The sequence below is a fragment of the Ambystoma mexicanum genome, chromosome 2p (assembly GCF_040938575.1).
Source record: "Ambystoma mexicanum isolate Mex_15411 chromosome 2p, UKY_AmexF1_1, whole genome shotgun sequence".
Lineage (NCBI taxonomy): Eukaryota > Metazoa > Chordata > Amphibia > Caudata > Ambystomatidae > Ambystoma > Ambystoma mexicanum.
In genome coordinates this window covers 1,055,900,749-1,055,918,150 of record NC_090923.1, presented here as the reverse complement: position 1 = coordinate 1,055,918,150, position 17,402 = coordinate 1,055,900,749, and the positions used below count along the sequence as shown (strand labels likewise).

Here is a 17,402-nt window from a genome sequence, read left to right as displayed (position 1 = left end):
TCACCATTTCCCCGAAGAGTTTCGGCCAGGGCAGGGACTCCAACGTGCTCCTCTCGAACTCCCTGCGAGACTCCTCGAGGAACTTGGCCCGCCTCTCCGCCCGATGCAGAGTGTTCTCCGCCCTGGCGATGGTGAGTCATGCCCCCTGTGCCCTTTGCCGCTCTGTTCCGATTTGCTGGCCCATTCGCTGCAACACGGAAGACATCCTTGTGTCAAGGTCGACGTTTCCCTCCTGCCCAATGGCCGATACCTGTCCCCTGATGTTGAGGGCCCCGAGTCCTGTCACCTCCCACGTCGAGCTTGCTGCCACTGCCGAAAAGCCTGGTGCCTGTGCCTCCTGGACAGCCTCCGGGATGATGACAACCCCCGGGGCTGTTGTGCATGTGCCCTGCTGCTTGGTGCCTGCCATTGGTCCTGTTGCTGCGGTGACCACCTCTGATGATCCTCCTTTCACTCCCGACTGTGGCATCGATGTGGTCTCCACCAAACTGGCCGCTGTGGTCGGGACAGGTACACTGGGGGCCCTGGTGGTATCTTGGCCGGAAGATGGCAGGGGGGAGTCACAACAGTGGACAGCACACGTAAGAAATGTGTGACTATGAGCTGAGATAGCCAGTTCATGAGGCAACAGACCTCATTGTGATGATGTGCAAGCTCCTGATTTGAAGCCTGCACATCAACACGAATGGCACCTGTACTCCTCGCAATACCGGCTAGCATCATCCCAACCCTGTCATTAATTGCTTCATCCGCAGGTAGTAGAAGATCCGTTTCTGTGGATGCATCCACAACTGCGGACGGGTCCGGCCTGAGGCATGCCCGCAGGTGCATTTTGATGCAGTCGGAGAGTCAGGGACAAGGTCAGTCACAGGCCCCTCCATGGTGACCTGCACTACCTCTAGCCCCTGATCCTGGACTGCACCAGTCACACCTACCTCATCACCCCCGTCGGGCCCCATCTGCTGGGCTGATGTGGCCTCCTCCTCCTCCTCATCCAACACCAACTTGGATGGCTCCCCACTGTTTTCTGCATTGGATTGCCCCTGTGTAGTGTCACCTATCCCTCCCACTGCCGAGGAGCTCATGACTGACTTCACCCTCTTGGGCCTCCCCTCAGCAGCTGCGGCCGTTGTTGCGGATGCGGCACCAGTCTCCTTGCTCCCGGAAGATGTTGGTACCTGGCAGGATGACTGGGCCCTGCATCTTCGCCTGGTGGAGGCATCCCTGCTGCAGTGCTCCACAGCGCCATCTCCGCCCTCTTCCTCCATCTCCGCTGTGGATAGGGAGACATTGAACACAAGCATCAGTGTACCGAACAAATGTCTGCTTGACACAAAGCAAATGCACATGAGTGGCACTGTCAAACGTCACAACCATCATCATCCTCCCCAACACACAGGTCAGTGCAAGCAACACACATGCACAAACATGTATGCCATGTGCAACAAACATTTACATCAATGTACAAGGCAGTGTGGGTACATCAGAGGAGGGGCAGTACCTCACTTGCATCATGGTACATGCACATCACATACACACACATCACTTGACAGTCATGCATCAGGCCATGTAGACCTCCCGTCACAGTACACTTGGGGACAACTGGGCCAACTGAGTCAATCACGCATTGAGATGCTCATGTGTCATGCATCCATGGGGTTGGCCAGTCACACACTCACTCCTCAGACACACGCACATGTACACCATGCATGTCCATGATGGTGACATAAGCACCCATGTGTCACACTTCTCGCATGCCCCAGTACAGACACAGGTATGCAAACATGTGCACCACGTTACATGCCGGTGTGCATCACACATTGCAACACAGACACCATTGATGTGGGATACGCTTGAATGGACTCACATGCAGCACTGTCAGGGACATGCACACAGGAATCTGTAAAGGAGGCATGCCAGACATAAAGCCAAGGGGCACACTCCAGCCACACGTCAACATACACATGCACTATGGTGGACAAGAACACATGAACACTTACCAGTCGACTCCAGACGGAGCACCAAATCCAAGACCTGGGCATACAGCGCTGGGTCGATGCGCTCCAGGACCCACATCTCATCGTTGGTGAACCAGCCCCGGCGCCTTGCTCCATCATCACCAGCCTTGAGGAGGCGCCAGGCCCTTTTGAGTGTCCTGGACCTGACGTCTTCCAAGCGCTTACAGACATTTTGGTAGTTTCGGGTTCCCACCCCCTCCGCGTTGATGGCACCCATAATGTCCGCCCAGATCTTTCTTCTTCCTTCCTTGTCGAGTCGCGATGGTCCAAGGAAGAGGGCATCATAATGCCCCAGGACTTGCTCCACCAGGATACCAACTTCTCTATGAGAGAAGCTGACAGCCCTCTGCTTCTCTGTCGGGGGGTTGCCTCAGATGGTGTAGGGTCGGACATGGCAACCCCTGAGGCAGGTGTGGCTGGGCAAGGCAGTTCTGGGGTGGGCTGTGGAGCGGTGGTATGGCAGTCGGGACTCTTCAGGATCAGCAAAGGTGGTCACAACAACAGGTTCACTGACAATGGATTCAGTGCAGGCACCAAAATGCAGGGCATGTGGGCAGCAGACACACAGAGTGGGCTGGCAGCAGCAGATGGCTCGTAGGAGGCAGCTTGGGGCAGTTGGAGGCAGGTAAATGGTCTTGTGGGCAGGAGCGTGGGTTTGCCGTGTGCTTTCGTGTGGCCAGCCGGATGCAGAGTGACTCCGCTTGTGTGGAAACAGCGCGTTAGCGTGTAATCAGAGGAAAGGCCCATAGCCCATAAGTTATGTGACGCGCGCTGGACATTGGGTGTTGCCGTTCAGTATGGGTTAAAGGTCCGCGTAGGACAACAGTGCAATGTACGTGCTTTTCGTGGAGACTGACGCGTGAGATTCATATTTTTGTGGGTTCACGCACAAATTGTTCACTACTGTGGCAGTGCGTACTTCTTGTTTTGACGGGGAGTTGTCTGCGCGCACACACGCATGTTTTTTCTTCATTTTTCCAGGCAGATGGTGAGTCGCGCAGGCATTTTTGCCACTGTGGTTGCCCCTGTGTGTCGCGTACCCCATTTTTGAGGTCATAGTAGCCTACGTGTTCCCCACATATGCATTTTTTGTGTTTCTGGGTGCCACAGCATACAGCAGGACGTTTTTTCATCGCACGTGGGCTACCGAAGGGATGCATGCACATTTGTTTTTGTTTTTCGAGTGCCTAAACATTGCGTGACTCGTTATTTTTTCCCCAGGGGTTACATACAGCCTTGCTGGAGCTCAGTGGTATGTTTTCCATCACGACCCTGCCCCCTCACTCCAATTGCCCAGGACAATTGTTGTCTGCACCTCCCATTGCGCTAGTACATCAGTGCCAAGACTGGGAGGGCAACAAGTGATAAGGGAGGCAAAGCTGGGCGATCTCCCAGAGGTGGTCGCGATGGGCGAAGTAGCAGGGGTGTCCAAGATGGACAAGTTGGGCGATGTGGCCAGGGTGGCCAAGGTGGTCAAGGTGGGTGACGTGGCCAGGGTGGTCCACGAGGGCAAGGTGTCCAGGCCCATGCAGGGATAGCCATGCCCCCCACCCAACGGGTCATAGAGATGAAGCTGCTGCTGACATCCCCAGCACCCGTCAGACCTGACAAGCAGTGCCATCTGCTGTCCCGAGCAGCCAGGGTGTGGGAGCTGCAGGGGCAGCTGCGGCTACCACCATCCAGGCTAAGGGTCAGCCAGCCTGGACTGCAGTGGTCCCGGAACAGGCGCAGGGTGACTCAATGGAAGATTTCCGTGTATGGAAGGCCAAGCCACGTGTGGTGCAAGTTGCTGTTACCAGAACACGTGGATTTGGGACAGCAGTGTCATCTGCTGTCCCGAGCAGCCAGGGTGTGGAAGCTGCAGGGGCAGCTGCAGCTACCACCACCCCTGCTCTGCGTCACCCAGCCAGGACTGGATTGGTGCTGGCCCTTGTCACCAAGGCAGGTGCGGCGCAGGGTCCTGGCAACAGTACCCAGCTTCCAATACCTGCAGTCCAACCTTCAGTTATCATGTCATTGCCTGATTCCAATGGCCAGTCTACCTTCACTTCAGCCCCTACTGACCTGAGCAGCACAAGCCACTCAGGGTCCGCACCACCTCACAAGAGGAAGAAGCGTGCTCCAGCGGTACAGGCTGGTATCCCAGACACGGCTCAGGAGTCCCACATGTCAAGGAAGCAGAGTTTCTGTGATGAGGAACTGGGCACACTTGTGGACTACGTGAGGAAACACGACTGTGACATGCTGGTGCGGGCAGGGAGCACACATACGGCTGCTTAGAGTAGGGCCCACTGGCAGTGCCTCGCGGACCGTATCAGTGCCTTGGGAAATGAGAAGAGTACAGCAGAAGATGTCATCAAGCGTTGGAATGACCTCTGACGCTGAGCGAAAGACTAGCCTGCTGCAATGTATGCCTCTACTCTGGTGACTGGCAGTGGGACACAACCAGAGGATGAAGAATTCACTGCACATGAGGAGATTGCTGGTGATTTCATCGCAGTGGAGCAGGTCCGAGGCATGGGAGACCGACCAAAATATGAGACAATGTCTGGTGAGTGGTAATGCGTGTGTGTCCAGGCCATGTGTATGTTGCTTGGGTGTTATGATTGTCTGCCAGTTCAGGCTACATTGAAATGACTGCCATGTGTGACCCATGTGATGTTAGTCTCATACGTGCTTGTTGTCACGCAGACTGCAAACCAACCATGTCCTGGACACAGAGGAAATCCTCATCACCACACCTGCTCCCTCCTTCCATGACAATCTCTGTGCAGCCTCTATGGGCCCTATTCTTGCTCCAACCCTTGGTCGCGGATAGCCTGTGATGATCTTCCACTCAACACTCACCTTCTATCATCACATAACTGACGTCTCTGGGGGTCACTCTGCAAGTTGTTGCTCCTCAGAGGCATTCTTCCTTACCTCTCCATCCCCCAGCAGCTCACTGTCTCCATGGGACTGGTGATTCCGATGGTGGACTACTGCAATGGGCTGTACCCAAATTTCTGTGAATATACACTCTTCCCTCTTCAACTCTGCCAGACCTGCACTGTGTGGAACGTCCTTTGGCCTTGGTGCAGGGTATCTCACTTGGACTGTGCAGATGGCACAGGCTCACAGTGGCTATGAATGTTCATTCCTGGACCCTGTGCATTCCGAGCAAGTCCATATGGGTCCTGGGCAAGCAATTCATTCCATTCAACTCCATCTCCAGTGTTTGCTTCCTTCTCATGGTATTTGATCATCCCTTTCCTGCTCACCTAGGGTCAGTTGCTCCTCATGGCCATTAGTTTGGGGTCCTGGTCTCTGTCGAGCGGAAGCCTCCCTCTGGTACAGCCTCCCTGTCTCTATGCAACTGTTGTAGCTTCTCTGGGTCTGGGGGCACTTCTGTTGCTTCCTCATGTGTTGTGCTTACTGTCCTCCTGCTGTAGTCCCAGATGACTGAAAGAATGCAAGTAACACCTGCCCATACTGTCTGCTACAACACGGTACTCTGAGCAACCATTTTGAGTCATGCACTGTCTCCAAGCCATCCCCCTCCCTTGGGTGTGGGGTTTACTGTATCCCTACAACCCACTACCAACACTTTACACAGAATGACTGCACTTGCCATTACAATGCCGTCAATCCACGACATTCACAATACTGCCTCTGTGTTCTCAATAATAGTTGAGGCTGTACACATGTACTGCTCTGCACTCACACACTTCTGAACCCTGTTCTCCCCTTCCACATGCCTATTCACTTGCGTGAGGTCAAGGTGACCTGCCATTGATTACTTCATGTGCCTTCCTTCACTGTATTTCAACACCGTAGAGTCATTGCAGCCTGTGACACATGTGTTTTATCATAGTGATTTCAATGAAATGTCAAATGACATGCATTGTACATGGCTCATGGACAGTAGTATTGAGCTTCCATCTGGGTCTGGTTGACAGTTTGGGCATGGCTATGTTACGTGCCATCTGTGTGTTGGCATCTGTCATGTTTGTGGAAGGACTATTCCAGTCACAACCTTGTGTCTGATGCAGGTTCTATGCCCCATGCAGTACATGTCTTAATGTGCCATTTCACACGCATCCATGTCTTCTTTCAGGCTCCCTTTCCATTTCATTGACACTGCGTACCTGAGTTTGTGTCATGTGTGACATGGCTGGTTCATTTTTTGGCTGTCAACATTGTGATACCTATGTGTGTGGCCTATGCTGTTAACATGCGTATTCATGTCTCTTCTTTTGATTTTCTGCAGGTGATGAGGCACTGGATGCAGTGGAGGAGGATGTTGAGGAAGAGGAGATGGTGGAGGGGGTGACGTATTCAGAGCCCCAACCAGGCACCAGTGGATGCTGTGGTGTGGTGGGCCATGAAAATCCATTGGTGCTGCAAACCATCCTAGCCTGCGGTGTCTCTAAGTGCACCTCTGAGGAGCCCTATGCCTCTGGTGCGGAATCGGACATTGGACCCTCATTGCTGTCGCAGGTGAGTAATTCCTCTGTGGATGCTGTTCTGTCTGACACACCTGCAGGAGGGGTCGACCCCTCATAGGGCCAGTCAGTGTTGGTACGTCTGTATGTGATGGTTACTGATGCAGGGTCACGCTCCACACAGTTTGCTCCTGGTCCTGGGGCAGCTCAGCAAGGGAGGAATGCAGTCCTGCAGCCACAGACAGCACCAGCACAGCAAGGGCCAGGTATCCTTGGGCCCAACAGGTGTGGTGTCCGGCAATGCAATGGCCGTGTGCCACCCAGGAATACTGTGTGGGAGAATTCCATGTATGCCATTGCACAGCAACAGGGGGTATCATGTGAGATGATGGCTCAGGGCGTGGAAAGAGTGGCCAATTCCATTCTCTCCCCCACCCGAAAGGCAGATGGAGGTCCAGTAGCAGGCAGTGCGGTCAACATGCCGCTCACACAGGCTGGACATGTTAGCGGCCAACAGGGACCGACGGGCTGAAATGGGGGCTCTGTGCACAGCCATACCTGCACAGGCAGAGGCCCACAGGGATGCCCTGATGGAAGAGAACACCTCCCTCAGAACTACTCTGGCTGCACTTGAGGTGGCCAGCAATAGGTGGCCAGAACAGCAGATGGAGCAGCTGACACACAACATCTCTGCTGAACTCCATGCAACCCGGGAGGAGATCCGTGCGTCACATGAGGCCTTGCAGGCGGAACTCCCTGCAACCCGGGAAGAAATCCGTGCATCACGTGAGGCCTTGCAGGCGGACCTCCATGCAACATGTGAGGTGCTGCATGGGGACCTCCGTACCATAATCAGGCAGAATCAGACCTATCAGGCCTGCATGCTTGCTGCCATTGAGGAGCATACCAGGGGTATGCGTGGTCAGCCTCCCTTGCCACGCTCACCTTCTAATGTTACACCAGAGGGTGCCGACAGCAGCGAGAGCTCTCCCAGTATAGGCTCGCCGTGCAGGCCATGAACTCATGGAGGTTTTTTTTTAAATTCTCAACATCCACGCATGCACCTCCTCCCTCCGGGGTGGTCCTCCCCTCACCCCCGGTCCACCGTGGCCATTTTTTTATTTTTTATTTTTGTCTATTGTGCATTAATGTAACAGTGTGTTGCTTTGTGTTACATCCGTAGGCATCCACTGTGTGTTCCGGCTGGGCGCATACAGGCTTGTCTCGTGTTTATGTTTGTGGCTTGGAGTCCAGACACATATGCCACTCCTGCTTCCCCTTTCCATGTGCTTGCAAGGAGTGCAGCGTGTGACAGTAACTTACACAGAGGCATTGGGCTTCCATAATTTCTGTGGCCAGTCTGAAGTCCAACCTGTGTATACACCCCTTGTGGGGATTCATGATTGTTTGACCAGTGCATGTTTAGCATGCATTTTGCTTTGGATATTGGAAATTTATATTTTTTTATGTTACCTTGCCTGTCGCCATCATTGATGCCCTTCATGCTGTATGCGTTACCCTGCCCCCTTTAGCTAGCAGAGACACACTCAAGATGGAAGGGGTCCATGTGGTTGCTTTGTCACATTGAGGCACTTGTGCTATTGTGATTGGTCACTGTCTGACATTTTCACTGTTGGGTCCTGTGTTTATGATATGTTATGCTGGTAAATGGATGTTCCTGTGTATGGTTTTATTTTTATGTGTCAGGGGGAATTGTTTGTGACCTATTTACATTTGTCAGAGTGCAGTTTGTGACAGTTGTGTCATGTGTTGTCCATTTATTTGTGACTTTTTACATTCCATTGCGTGGTGTGTTGGCCGGGTGACATGGCTTTTGGGTGGGTTTAGGTGACATACCAGTATTTGGATGTGCTGTTTTGCATGGGGTTAGTGGCATACTGCATCTTGAATGTGTGCCTTTTGGTCACACAGGAACGTGTTGGTTTAAGTAGCTAGGGATGCACACAAAGTATCACTTCCAAGGACACATTCTATGGGTGGAAAGGTTGTGACAGTTGATTGTCCCTTTGTCATCATCGATTGTCACCTGGAATGTGCCAGGCCTGTGTGCACCCACAGGGGTAGGATTTTAGGTGAAAAATTGTGCCACAAGCTTGGTACGGGCAGCCTCACCATGTGCCCTTTCCCCTCCCATGCCCAGCAGGTGTACATGTGGTTGGGGATGTGGGGGCACCACCATGTCCATCGGTACGCCCTGCCGTGTTGCAACATTGTGTAGGGCACATGCTGCCACAACGATCCTGCACATTACTGGTGGTGCATATAGTAGCTGTCCACCAAAGTGGTCAAGGGAGCAGAAGCGTAACTTTAGCACTCCGAATGTCCACTCCACTATGGCCCTGGTTGCAATATGGGCTGCGTTGTATCTTACCTGGTGTGGTGTGGTGGGGTTCTGTATTGGCGTCATCATGTATGTGCTCAGAGAGTTGGCATTGTCCCCTGGGGAGGTGATAATAGTTGGCATTAGTTGGTGTTAAGACGGATTTCTGAACTCTGTCCTGGTGGCGCAGAAGTTCAGAAGGCCAACCTAATTACTTGGAACAGGGTAACCTCTGGACAAGCCAGACCAATCAAGGTAGCGATCGCGGCGGTCAAGACTAGGTCTCAAGAGGGGTGAGGGTGACTGAAAGCCCGCAATGAGCACACAAGGCAAGAGCGCTTACAAACTACTCCAAACAGTTGTTATATCAAAAATAGATACACATTTATTTTAAGGCCTTTAAAATAATGACCATAGCGAGAAAATCACAATATCACAATATTAGACCAACACATACCATATCAACACAATATATATACAAATACACAGTCGCAAGCGTTTAAAGCACGAAATATGTAGTCCACCTGAAAGGAAAGGAAAACAGGCAGTGCGATAACGCTTTAGACTCAGTTCGCCTTCAGAGGCACCTAACTAGATGGAAGTCCGAGCCCTGCGAAGAGTGGAGCCTTGTGCTCAAAGTACCTGCCACGCCGGTGCCAACGGGCAAAAGGGGAAGCTCTTCGGAGGAAGTCAGGAAGTTCGGGTTAGTGCACAGCAGAAGGAGAACAGGTTCCGCAACTCAAGCGCAGCCTCCACAGCGGGCAGAAGCAGAGCGCGAGTACGGCCAAAAGGGTGCTGTTTTTACACAGCAGGGAAAAGCAATGGGATACTGCAGGAGGGCGACCAGATCCTAGCTAAACTACTCACCGGTCCCCGAAGCAAGCAGACCCAGGCTTCTCCACGTTAGTTTCAGCAGCTGGCAGGTTCAGAAGAGCAGGGAACGCCTCGTAGTCGTGTAGAGCAAAAAGACGTTCCAATCGACGAAACCAGCACAGTTTGTTGCCGCAGCAGGACAACGGAGCGGCCGTGTGTATTCAAGCCAAATGAACACTCCTCCCTTCAGACTTGGGAACGCCAAGTGTACGAAGCGTGGGAGAGTGACAAGGACTCGAAATACAACACAACCTGGCGGCAGTTACAGAGCAGGACTCCCTTGTAAGCTGGTCAGTCAACTGGATGGCCCAGAGACACTTCCGAAGGCTTACTTGGCAGGAGATGATGAAGTCGCCGGGAATAGCTGTTCCTGCTATTCCAAAGGTCGAAGCACCAGTACAGGCCTTCTGGTTTGATCCAAGGAGGAAAGGGTTTCACAGGACGACAGCAGTGCAAAGGAGGATTCCTTCAGCGGGTCACCAGCGATTCCTCGGTCCAGCCTCTTGGTTGCAGGATACTTGGCTCCTGTATTCCTTCGTTCGTGAGAACTCAGGAGATCGACCTGGTAGTGGTGTTTCCAGCTCCCTCTTATCCACGGTTCCCTTCGCGCCAAAACGGAGGGGAGCCAATGGGAGATCCGCACATCAACACACATACCATACGTGGACCAATCACGGACCACGGTGGTCCCAGGCATTCACACCACCCTAGACTCTCTGGCACCCAGGATGTGTATTGGGACCAGACATCCCAGCCCACACCCTGGAGGCACACAAACGACATGCAGAAGCCCGCGAAAGCAACCACGTTTCGCGGGAAAGTACATGCCCAAATAAGGAAGGCCCCGGGTCGCCCAACCTGGGGAAGGTGAAGGGAGCAAGACGGTCAGTGGACAGGACAAAGGAGCCTTGTGGACTGGCCATTTTGGGAGCCAGGCCACCATTTTGGGTTCAGTGCGAAAAACGTGCTCAGAACGCCAAAAGGAGCTCAAAATAAACAAAACGATCGCTGCCACCATTCCAGTCCCTGAATGACTTGCACCGATCAAAATACCATCCTAAAAGAGTATCTAGGGCCTGTAGAAGGCTAGAGACCCAAGAGAGCTGTAACTTAGCTTACAGTGCCCTCTTGTGTCATGTTGCACTAAAGCCGCAACACGATAAAAGAAACTACGGGAAACAGCGTTCCCCGGTACTGACTGTCTTAAGGGCATGTCAGTTTCCCCATAAGAAAAGGAGCGAAAGCCCAGAGAAGTGCGGCAGAAGGCTGTACTTCTCTGGCAAAGTCAAGAACAAGGTTAAAAACAATAGCAAAAAGTTTAGGGGTTGCCACATGGAAGGAAAATTACCTACAATTACGAAATCTTTCCTAACAGTTGGGTTCGTCTATTTGTCTGTATATGACATGCATACATGTGCACAGGCATTTGTAGTCACCAATGAGCCATGTGTTGCCATGCCTCCCAGCTTCCAGGTCCCGGTTGAGGGGTAACATTCTGAATATGAAACTACCATGGGTGGACCCTGGATAGTTGGCATAAACAAAAGTAATGATTCCCTTGGCATCACATACAACCTGCACGTTGGTGGAATGCCAGTACTTGCGATTGCGATAGATGTACTCAGTGGCCCTAGGTGGATGTATGGCCACATGGGTGCAATCAATGGCACCAAGCACTTTGGAGAAATGTGCCACCCCGTAAAAGTCCTGGACCACGGCCTGCCTTTCTGCGGGTGTTCTGGGCTTGTATATGTGCCTGCGGACTGAGGGGCATGCAGTCATGTTTGCCAACACCTGGTGTAGGCAGCGTGACTGCGTGGGTTGTGAGATGCCCCCAACTATGGCAGTTGTCCACTGAAATGACCCAGTGGCCAAAAAATGCAGTACATTGAGCACCTTTTCCAAGGGGCTCAGTGCTTGGCAGCAAAGGGTGGGTGATATGAGGTCATCCTCCCAATCAGTGACCAGGTCTAGGATGATATGAGGTGGGAACCTATAGCTGCCATAGACCTGGTCATCAGGCATCCCAAAAAGGCTGGTCCTGGGTAAAAAAATGTGGGGCTTGGCTATCCTCCTCCTCCTGCCGAGGATACTTTAGTGTCTGAACAGATGGATTTTGTTATAGATGTATAGTTATTATCCCCTTTTTGTTTTTTTATTGATGATTTCAGTATTCCTTGGGGTGATTCAGCTTGTAATTATTTTAATTCATTGTCATCATTCGAGGATATTTAAGAGTTTCACCAGAACTGTTGTCTTCCAACTCACTTGAAAGGTAATACTCTAGATTGAATAATTGGTCCCTTGAATCTTCAGTCTAATGTTGACTGTAGCAAGGTGGATTGGTCTGACCATTTTATGATGAGTTTTTCTATAACCAATCAGAAAATATTTATTCAAGTTCACTCAAAGAGGTTATCTGTTCCAAAACAAGATCTTAAACAAACTCGGAGTGTCTCGCTTCTAATTTTCAAAATGTATCCACATCATCAAATAGAGATTTCTTTGTGGATTCAGGAAATGTCATGATGATATAACAGCCATGATAGATACAATTGCTCCATTACATATGAAAACAGTTTGCCCACAACCACCAGCCACATGGTTTTCTTAAACCTTAAATATTCAAAGACAACAGGCTCACTGGCACAAAAGTACATCGCACTCATTTCCATGAACTGATAATTTAAAGAAGTTGAAATATAAAAGTTGCTGCTACTCAGCCATGATAGCAGAAGCTAAGTATTCCTATTATAGTTTGAAGATAGAGCAGGCTGCAAATCTTCCTTAAGCTTTATTCTCCTTGCTAAACATTTTGAAAAATACTCTTTTAGCTACTTATTTGCCTGCTTCGGATAGGGCATGTAAAGATTATGCTTTATTCTTTTTGAACAAAATTACAGATATTTAAGGAAATCTTACCCTCTTCTATGGATACATATCAGCTAGCTTGTAAATCCACTATTGTTTGCAATTTTTTCCCTTCCTAATAATAAGTTACTTGATTTGATGACTAGAACCAAATCCACATTTTATGAAGATGATCCACATCCAGCTGTTAAAGGTAAAGAAAATGTAGTCAATTTCTTGCCACTTTTCACCAAATGGGTACTTATTTCATTGAGCAATGGTTGTTTTCCAGACTCTCTGAAAATCAGTCATGTCTCTCCTCTACTGAAAACGGTGAATCTGGATGTGTATTCTCTATACATTTATTGAAAGGGTTGTTTCAGATCAATTAAACTATTGGAGTGTAGGCCAAAAACTTCTAGCACCTTTTTAATCTGCTTTTTAGGTTGGGCACTGAAACTGCTACATTACACATAGATGATATTTTCATCATTTTTCTTGACAGTGGTTATTGCCTACTGATGTTACTTGAACTCTCTGCTGAGTTTGATATGACTGACCATGACATTCTTTTAGGAATCTTGTCGAATCACATCTGAATTTTAGTAAAGAAACTTAACTTTAAATGAAATGGCAATTAGAGGTCAATTGTCGAATTGGTGTTGATGCTTGTTGTGTAATAGACTACAGGTGGATATTAGGGGAGGAAAGTGTTCCTATGCTCTAGCAGTCCCTTTTGGATTTTCTCAGAGATCTATTTTATCTCCTGTACTTATTAGTCTGTACATGGAGCCCCTGGGTCAGTTGACCAGAAGACATGAGTTGCAAATACACCTGTGAGCAGATGACACCCAATTGTATTTAAGAATTTCTTCTGAGCCTGATATAGTCAGATTTCAAAACTGTTTATTAGACTTTGAAGTATGGATGGCAGCTCACTTTTAAAAATGAAAACAGTCTAAGACTGAGTTTCTTTCATTTACCTGTTCCTCTGGTTCTCAGATTTTGTTTTAAATTGGGCTTGAAAGGCACTAATTCTTGGTTCCGATTTGGATTTTTCAACCATTTCAAAATCTTTGGGTTTTACGTTGGATTCAAGCCTTTCTTTGATACCACATACTAATGCTTTAGTTGAATCTGCAAATGTTCATTTATTTTTCTTAAGGGCAGTGAAAGCTTTTCTTTAATTTTCCCATTTTTGTTTATTAGTTCAGTCTCTTGTCTTGTCGGTTATTGATTTTGGAAATTCAATTTTGACAAGACTTCCAACCTCGACTTTGACTACGTTGAACACGGCTTTGATGCTGCAGCACATTTGCTCTCAGTGGCCTGGAAATTTGAACAGTTTTCTGTGTTTAAAAATCACTAAATTAGCTACCATTAAATGTAAGAATCATTTTTAAGCTTTTATGTATTGTCTATAGAGCATTCCATGTCAGTCCCTATATTATTTGGCTAACATTAATGATCTCTGTAGGCTCCAGTAGCCTCTGTAGGCGGGCCACTATGCATTTGGAAGTCTGTACATTTAGACATATCTTCTCAATTAAAATGTATTTTTCAAGAGCTGCAGTATGCTATTGGAACTCTCAGCCTATTAGTGTTTGCAAGATTTTAGAATATTTGACGTTTAGGAAAGTACTTAATGCCTGGTTATGGAATTCTGTTTTTTAAATCTATGTTGAGCTTGTTTTATGATTTTGTTCCATTCCTGGTTTTAAATTGATTAAATTGCTTGTCATGTATTGTATTTATTGTATTTTATATATGGCTTATTGCACAGCGCTCTTATGCATTCGTACCAAGTTTGTGCTATATGCACATTTTAAATAAAAATAAATGTGCATTGTGATGTACCCAATGCATGCTAGCTTCTTCCAGCTGCTGGATAATTTGCTGAAACTAGAACTCAAAATAATCCAGCTTTGTGTTAACAAGATTAGACAAGGATAGTTTGGTGAATCTCCTAGGGATGAGAAGACCAGAAAACAATGATGTTCTTATGTGCATTCATGCAACTTGATGAATGGGTGACACATATATGGGTGTCTATATTGCCTGTTTGCATATGTTGACATGCTGATTACTTTGACTGATTTTTTAATTACTGTCTTTTTTTACTATTATGTAGTCTTATTGGTCTTATCCTCGTCTTATCCGTGTCTCTATTTTTTCCCCATCAGGCGCTTTGTCATCTATGCTCTGCAGTTGTCATTTTGTTTTCCTGCTTCTGCCGCTCCTTTTCCTATTCTATTTTCTCTCTGTTCCCTAAAACTATTCTTAATACTATGGGCCTCATTACGAGGTAGGTGGTAAGGGATTACCGGCACCGGTAAGGACACCGGTGCCAGTAATCCTTTACCACCCTATTCCGAGGTCCCTTATTGGGTCCCTTCCTTAACGTCTGGTTTTACCAGGCGTTATGGAAGGGACCCGTTAAGGGACATCAGAGCTAATAACGGTACCGCAAATTGCGGTACTGTTATTAGCTCCATCCCCATTCCCTTTGAGCCCTAAGGGGCTCGAATGGAAATGGGGAATGGTTCCAGGAATGGGGATTTACCGGGTCCTCCAAGGTTGGAATGACCCGGTAAGTCCCTATTTCGGGAACCCGGACCCGGAGTGTGGTAAGGGGTAGCCATGGTGCTAATAGCACCATGGCTACCTCCTACCTCGTAATGAGGCCCTATGTGTTTTCAAAAATTTGGGTCACCAATACTTAAGGTGCTCTTCTCTTCCCAACTGTATTCATTCCATCCAACTATTATATCTTTCCTTTCCTTCAAATTCCTCTTCAACACTATTTCTCACCTCTTTTGGACCGTGGGATTCCCAATTCATCTGTAATAAATCCCACTTGATTCTTGAGCTTTTTCTCCATCTTAATATACATTTTTCTCAGCCTTAGGGAGATCTGGATCACTCACTCTAACACTACTACTGCTTCTATATCTTCTTCTATTACAAATTGTTACCATACTCCCCATCTAAGGGGAAAAAGCAGCAGAGTTGTATCCTCTACCACTTTATCACAGGGTTCACTCCTTGCCTCTGTCTGATCTCCCACAGTATCCTTTATTTGAATATTACTCCAAGCTTTCTCATCCTCTTCAGACTGTCTGGCCCTCTTCTCAATTTCTATGAAGACTTGAACTCTTTTCTCTCATTCTTTTTGCCCTTTACGCTGCCATCTTTTATCTTCTTGATGACGTTAATCTTTTTCTTATTACTATTCATACTAATTCTCCTCTTTTTCTTCTTCACTCTTATCTTTATCGGATTCTGTCCCCTTCCTCTTATGTTTATGGCATTATCACTTGATCTCATTTGTCTGCTCTTTTCCCTCCAATACTATGCTATGTGCTCAGCTTATCTATTCCTGTGATCACTTTCTTCTCTCCCTCCTCCTGCTAACTCATCTCCTGCCTCTTCTATTGTATCCCATCATAACCTACACTCTGTCGATTCCACTTCTTTTTGTTCTTCTCTTCTTCTCCTCTTTCTCTAACACAATAACTTCACCTCTCCATTATCTTACCAAGCTGCCTCTATTTGACATACTAGTCTTTTTTCAAATCTTGACCTCTTTTTTTCCTTCTCATTCCTTCATACCCTGTCACACTACTCTCCCTCACCATTTTCTTGCCCTTAGGTCTTCTCTTTGCAGAGTAGATCAGTGCTGGAAGAAAAGACAAATCTCCTACTAATTGTGCTGGCTTCTCATCACTCTTCCTCAGACTCCTCTTAGTTTTCAGCAAAATGCGAATTCTCTGACTTTACTGTTCCTATCTAAAATCACACTTGTCGTATGTTCACGTTCCTCAATATTCTCTCCCCCACTCCTGATCCTTCTTTGTCTTCACCTCTTTCCTCTTCTGACTATGCAGCCTATTTCTCTTCTAAAATATCCCCTTTGCAATCTTCTTTTACCCAATCTCATCTAATTCTGTCACATCGCCTCCCTCTCCACTATAATCGTTTTCCCTTCCTACTGACTCAAACACTGCTTTCTTCATAACTTGAACTTATCCAATGGCGTCTCCTCTTGACACTGTCAGTCACCCCACTCTTCTTTGCACACATACCTCTCTGGGAATGTGTCTGTTCTTCTATGTTCCACTCCTATCTAACTGAGTGAATATCATGAACTGGACACGTGTCTTCTTCTCACCCTCTTCTCTATCGCAAGGGTCTGTACATGGTTCTTTGCTGTTTTCTATTTATAATGTACCTCTTTCTGCTCCCATCATCTCATGTAATCTTTCATGTCATCTCTACACAGACAATTCGCAGATCTTTGTCTCCTTTTCCTGTTCACCAACACACTTTCACGTTTCCAACTGACTCACTGCTATCCAGTCCAGGATGAATTCTCGCTTTCTTCACCTCAATCCAACAAAAACTAAAGTCCTCTTTTTTCCAGCTACCACTTTTTCCCACCTCAACCGCGGCTTGCTCTTTTACCTCTTTCTCTACTCTTTTCCTCTTTGTCCACTAGTAATATCAGTATCACTTTTGACTCTTCTCTCTCTTTTCCTCACACATTTCTCACACTGTTCGTAGCTGTAATGTTTTACTTTTCAACATCCATTGTGCACAACCTTTTCTACCATTTCAAGATAATAAAGCCAACACTGTCCTTATTTTCTTTCCCTGCTTCATACCCTACTCCCCCTTAGCTCTGTCTACAACTCTGCAATTCTGCTTTCTCCCATTACACTCTTCCTTCACTTCCCACTTTGCTATTTCTTTTCTCCCATTCAACTTGCATCTTCTTTTTCACTTCCTTTGCATTGTCTACAAGTGCATCCATTGACCTGTTCCACTTTATCTTTCCTCCATCATCTCTTTACTTTTCCTTTCATACTCAATCTGTTCTCAATCTGTACACTGTCA

At 47.9% G+C, this 17,402-nt stretch overlaps 1 protein-coding gene across 1 annotated transcript in view; it reads left to right on the top strand.

Annotated features, from left to right (window-relative positions):
• LOC138567101 (solute carrier family 22 member 20-like) overlaps window positions 1-17,402 on the top strand; it is a 481,778-nt gene that overhangs the window by 422,173 nt on the left and 42,203 nt on the right. The gene's annotated exons all lie outside the window — the stretch shown is intronic.